Genomic DNA, 6,972 nt, shown 5'->3' with positions numbered 1-6,972 from the left:
CCAAACCAGAAGAATTACCCACACAATTGGCCATCACTTGGGAATCAACCACGCTTACAGGGACCACAACTAAACTGTTGGTAATCAAATTAACTTCCTCTCTTCCCTTCTCAATTTCAGCCGGCACCACCGCAACAGGCATAACACTATCAGAACCACCATCTGCATCTTTTAAACCTTGAACACCCCCATTAGAATTCACAACACCCATAACTAGCGAGCCATCAGAATACACCAGTACACCACATTCATTGCACCAAAAACCACCTCCGGCACCACCACCGGAGAACCATGGTCACTAACATCAGTCACAACCGGAGGTACAAAAGGAGCTGCATCGGGGGATTTAAAGGACCCATCCAAGAAACCGGGGTCACAAACACGACTAACCACCATAATGAAAGGAAAAGGCAGAAAAATGAGAGGGCAAACTTCCCTGGACAGCAACCTGAAGAAAACAAGCCCTAGCGGCGGAGACGAGAGTCCGGGCGGCGGCGCGAAGCCCAGCCGTCGCGAGAGTCCAGGCGGCGGCGCGATGCCCAGCCGTCGCGAGCGGCGATATGCCCTAGCCGTCGCGGGCTTGATGCCCTAGCGGGAGTTTTTTAACTCCCAACTTCTTGTATGCGTTCTAAGAAAAGGCTTGTCATCTTTGTCCATGATGAGCAATTCCAAATCAATCGACATGCTTTTTTATTCGACTTTTATTTTTTTAAAAAAAAGTGTAATATCAATATGTATAGAGTTATTTATCTAAAAGTAAATTTAAAAGCTTTGAGATTTATTATGATTATTTTTTATTAGAATATTCTCATAAAAAATTTTCATTCTTGAGCTGATTGATTATTGAATTTCATTTAGCCTGTAAGCATGCTGGAATTCTTAAAAATTTGTAATTATTAGATAGGAAGCTGTACCAATTCCAGGCAGATCGAAATTAATAAAACATAAACGATGAATGCTTGAGACTAATCAAATGATGGAGTGCTATTCATTCCTCTTTTTTACTTTTTTTTTTTCAACTAAAACTATGTAAGTGTGAAAAAAAGTCTTAACATTGAATGAAAATTTAGTGTATTAAGTATGAGAAATCTTTAATAAAATGTAGTAGGCATGAATTATGAGAAGTTATAGGGAATGATAGCTCGTGCACGTAGCTCATCTTGGTTTGTTAGTTGAGAAATTTGGTTATCAACTAAGAGGTTTTGGGTTCGAGTCTTGCGTATGTATTGTGTGTATGTGTTTGTCTTAATTGGCTTATATGCCCCCAAAAAAACCCCTCGTGCAGTAAAGTATGGAGTATGTACATTTTTTACCTGAAGTTTCATTTGATACTATTAATTTTTTATTGCTTTCTAAAATAGTTTTTTAATACAAAAATTTTTAATTCATGATTTGTTTTTGTAGGAGGAAGCTATTTTAGAAAGTTGTCCCAAACAAAGCCTAAAACAATCACTATCACATCATGATCCCAACAAAATATCCATTAATCCCCCACTAAAAAACAAAATATCCATTATAGTATAGGTTGTTTAGGAACAAATATCACTTTGCGATCCCAAACGGAAATTCTTTTTTTTTTTTTGGTAATATTTGAATGAATTATTTTATATTTTTTCCTGCTTTCAAGAAATTTTTGTACTAAAAAATAAATTTTTAAAAAGGTAAAAAAGTCCTCCCAAACAAGGCCTAATCTAGGCTGAGCCATGTCATAGTGGCCTGGCCCAATCTTAGTACAAGAAAGAAGCTTGTCGATGTTCAAATTGGAAGAGATTAATACATACTTGAGGCCATATAAGCCCTACCTACATATTCACTTAATTGTAGGCCTCCTCAATGTGTAGATTTGTATTGTCTAAGCCCCTTTAGTCTAGGGGAGGTTGAGGAGCACTACTCCATCACCAAATAGTACTTAGTGCGCTCACATTTGCACAAATGTGTCACCCGCATTAACTGTGATTTTTATTGTCTAAACTAAAATGAAGAATATTCATTCTTGTATACTTGATATATTATGCACATATATTATTCGACCGATAATACTAAAGCTATTGCACTTATTCAAGGACTCAAAATCGCCTTTTCACCAAGGTTGTTCACTGAAGGATTTTGAATACTTGCATGAAGTATTTGTAAGCCAGTTAGAGGTTCTTTCCCATAGAACTAAGCAATTATAATTGCCATCAATTTGAAACCTACATGAAGTTCTTCTATTAATAGTTGACTACAAGTTAAAATTGTTTGCGATATTGAGTTCAATCTATATAACTAAAATGTATTTTGCCATACAACTAGGGCTACAAACGAACTGATCTCTGTATCAACCATGAATCAAGCTTCTTAATGAGCTTTGTATCAAGCTTTAAACAATGTTATTTATGAATATAAACGAGTCGAATATATAGATGTTCAAGCTTATCATTTAACCTTCAAGTATTTAAAAATAATTTGAAGCTTGTTTAATTTCTTAATCAAATGATTAGAAATGACCTATAACTGAGTCAAGTTATTAGTAACTTGTTGAATGCTTGCTTTGTTTGTAGCCCTACATACAACCAATTTTGTAACCAATTGAGACTTAGCTTTAGGATCTTTGTCATCTTTCTACCCCTCATGCTTCATCTATTTTTTTCTAATAAGGTCTTACTATCTTTTCATAAACAACAATAAATCCAAATTCCTCTAAGATATGTTGTGTGTATCAGTTGATGCAGGCCGCTCTCCCTTATCTTGTGCCGGCGGAACATCATTTTGGCCACTTTCCATTGCTGCTTTAGCTACAGGCGCCACTACCCTTGTTTCCTGCATTAGCTGCTTCTGTTACTACTTTTTACTAGTCCTAGTATCATCTTTGCTTTAGTTTGCTTTTCTAGAATTAGCATTTTCTTTGCTTATTATCCGGTAAACTGTAGATGAACAGTTAACTCTTGAATATTACACATAGTCTCTGGTTTTACTGTTCTATTGAGTTTGTTTTGTGGTGATCTCCTTCTTTGCTGCTGCACCATCAGTGCTATATTGTGGCGTTCTTAATTTACTTATAGTAATATTCATGTTGCACGCATTGTAGTTATCTTAGCCCCCATCCCAAAAATTGAAGTTGTAAGGATATTAGTACAAGATAGTTATTTAAAATATGGGGAGCTTGTAAGAAAACTTCATGAAAGATTAAGGCTTTCTTTGTAATGGCTTTCTCATTGCTTCTTAAAGTAATTTTTAATACAAAAATTTTAATTTTTATATTACAAAATTACTTTAAAAAGCAGTAAGAAAGCTATCTCAAATGAAGCCTAGATAGTGTACCACAACATTAAATATAAAATCATGAATTAAAAATTTTACCCACATTTGATCACATATTTAACATACTTTTAAAAGAATATTTTATGAATTTTTTTACATGTAAATGCTTATTACGAGGAGGAAGATTTATTACTCAAAATCTCCTATTTAAAAGGGTTTCTTATTGTATGTTTGTCATTGTCAAAATAAAGGGGATTGTTGACCCCATTGAGCTCTAAGTTTTTTAAATAGATTATAATGATCACAAATATCATTGAGAAAATAGTACTATTGGTTTCAATGTAGTGTATACAAGAGAAATATATATCATCAAGATAACTCAAGCACAAGAAAACAATCCCAAATTGATTGGGAAAATAAGTTTAAGTATGTGTAAGAGCAAACTAAAATAAAAATCTTGAAGATAAGTATGAAAAGCAAGCTAGTAATGTCGACATAATTTTAAATATCTAAATTAACATGTCATCTGGTAACATTATATCCTTAAATAATATTTCTTACGAATCTGATTATTTTTTAAATAATATTAAGACTTGGTACGTCATCACAAAATTAGCTTGATCGGGCATGAATCTCGAGGCAAAAGCTAGTTGGAAACTTCAAAATTTAATTTTGGGAGCACCCAAACTCCGATTTCAGCGAGCTTATAGTCAAACTGAGCGTCTCGGAAATACGAACCCAACGACACCAAGATCAACCCAATCCGAGCCCAAATGAGTCCGAATCAAGGGCTCAAAGCACTGTTGGAAGGTTCAAACCGCAATTTGAGTTACCAAACGGTCTCCGATTTTGACGAGCTTATACTCGAATCGAACGGCTCGACGAGACGAATCCAACGAGCCCAAGATCGCCGAATTCCGACATCATCAAGGCCTTCAAATGCCCAACGAACGGTGCATGATCAAAGGATTCAATATCAACCGTCCATTCAAAACACTCCCAATTCGCCCCTGATCTCACGCCTATTTACGGGCTATGCCACCCTAGAAAAACTATAAATAGAGCCCTCATTCTACACCAAAGGGACTCAAGTGAAGAGAGACAAGAAGAAGAAAAAGGGGAAAATACGATTCATCTCCTCCTCGACCACCGTCGGAGATGTTCCTGCCGCCCGAACACGACGGGATTCTGCATGATATTGGGGAGAACGCAGGAATTCTTCCCAACTTCCACGGGATGTGGAAATTTCCTTTCAATTAAAGACAGAGTTCCCTCATGACTCTGAAACTCTGACCAAGAGAGGCAAGAGTTCTCCTCTGCCACCAACAGACGTCGGAATTCTACCCGACGTCGCACCTTCACTCTTCGCCAAGTTTCTACCCGACGTCGGGCTTGTACCGGTTATCGGACTTCGCTGGATGTCTATGCGAAGATGCATTTCTTTCCATTGTTGGACTTCTACCTGACGATGTCCTTCTGATCTTCGTCGTCAGACTACAGTCCTTCCGACCTCCGTCGCCAGCCGACTACGGTCCTCCTGACTTACGTCGCCCGCCGACTACAGTCTTTCCGACATCCGTCGCCCGTCGACTACGATCCTACTGACTTATGTCGCCCGCCGACTACAGTCTTTCCGACCTCCGTTGCCTGCCAACTGCGGTCCTCCTGACTTACGTCGCCCGCCGACTACAGTCTTTCCAATCTCCGTCGCCAACTGACTACGGTCCTCCTGACTTCCGTTGCCCTCCGACTACAGTCCTTCCAACAAAGCGAATATGTCAATAGTAGCTCTTTGTATTTACATCATGTAATGTACTCTATAAGATGTACATCAAGCTAAGGCTTTCTCCTAAGGAAGTGCCTCATTTGTAATCGATTGCAAATACTAGTGGATTCGTTCAAACTGGGTTAGGCCCCGTGTTTTTTTCCCCTTTTCAGGGGTTTTCCACGTAAAAATCTTGGTGTCTCATAAATGCTAGACCCTCTCTCCTTATCTGATTGCGTGCCGGATTTTCGTACAACGCCAAGACGATAAACTTTATATTTCTCTACCGCCGCGAATACCCCTGGACACAACAAGACTCTACATATAATAAATTAAGTAAATTTAATTTTTTGTAGAAAAGATTAGAAGCATGCTTAAGGAAAATATTTAGTTAATAATATATCTTTCAGAATTAGCAGAATTCCACTAATGTTTATGGATTGCTATAGACTCTTTGCTGATTGCTAAGCTCCGCTGGTTGTTAAGTTCTATAAAGATATAATGATTCTGAATTTTTGAAAAATAATCATTACTGTAATATTCATTACGACAATACATAGTATACTTGAAATAAACCCGATAAGAATTATATGTTTATTCAGGTATTTATGAATTCCTAAGAATTTGATTTTAGTAGAAAATTTTATACATTGCGGCGCTAAGCACTCTGCCTGGATGAATAAAATTTAAGTCCATGGGAGTGTTGTGAAATTGCCTTCTCTGTTCATTTGAAGCACTTGAGAGCTGAGAGCGTTGTGTTGTTGAGGGAGAGGTGTTGTGGCGCTGAGGTCTATCTTTATAAGAAATTTTTAGAAAAAAAAAAAAATATTGGGAGTGCAATATAGTTGGAGAAGTTAGCGTCGTGATGCTAGGTTAATTTTGAGATTGTTATATAAATATCTCAAAGCATTAACCCAGCACTAAGTCAAAATATAAACAGTAACGCCTAACCTTAAGTCAAAATTTTTTTTGCTCATTCAATCTAACCATAGCCTCCTTAATAAAACCATCGACCAAGTCCTCTTTGAAATAATTTTCAAGTTAGTTTTATCATAGGATCTTATGAAGAGGCTAAGAAGTTTGTTAGCTATGAGATCTTACTTAAAAGGTATTTATTTCTCTTGTATTTTTTTTTGGAGTGTTATGAAGGAAAATATTCGTGGGAGATTGTTTTGGTGAAAGGGGAGGTTATCTCTAAAGAACGTTGGTATAAGAGCTTCTTTGCCTATTGATTTCTAATTTATTTCTCTTGTACTTTTATTTCTTTTTATAATTTAATTTTCATAGCTCTTTTTACCTCTCTGCATTTTTTATTTTATAAAAAAAATTAGTTTAATCTCATTGAAATGAGTTGGAATAAAAACTTGATCTTTATTATTTAGTCAATGTGAAATTGAGGATGGCTTGGGCTCCTTTGTACTATATTACTTTCCCTTGTGTTCGTCTTCTCTATTCGTTATGCCTGATTTGACATGTAGTTGAGTTAAGTGAACTTATGAGCTAGCTCAGTAAGTAGTTGATGAGCCAAGTGTGATGAGTTTATGAGTCAAATTTAAGCCAATCTTAATTTAAGTCATCATCTAATAGTAAGTGATGTGCATTTGATTGATTTGGATGATTTGATCTACAAATTAGCTAAACTAATTGATTTTAGTTATAAGATTAAAAAATAATTAAAGAAGCCAATCAATTTTCCAAATCAAACCAAATTAAACTTTAGTTAGACTAATTTGTTGGATTTTGAATGATTTAAAAAGTAGCTAATTTAAAAAATGAACTTAAATATCTTTAGTCTACATAGCATATTATAAGGAAAATTATAAATAATATCTATTGAATTATATAACTTTGACATGAAATAAATATATTTATGCTATTAGTGTTCATGAGTTTTATTGAATTAATATTAAAAAAGTAATATAATTTGATTTTTGATTTAATCAAATTTATAATAAAAATAAATAAAA

Source organism: Dendrobium catenatum, unplaced genomic scaffold (genome assembly GCF_001605985.2).
Source record: "Dendrobium catenatum unplaced genomic scaffold, ASM160598v2 fragScaff_scaffold_740, whole genome shotgun sequence".
Lineage (NCBI taxonomy): Eukaryota > Viridiplantae > Streptophyta > Magnoliopsida > Asparagales > Orchidaceae > Dendrobium > Dendrobium catenatum.
This window is presented reverse-complemented; position numbering follows the sequence as displayed.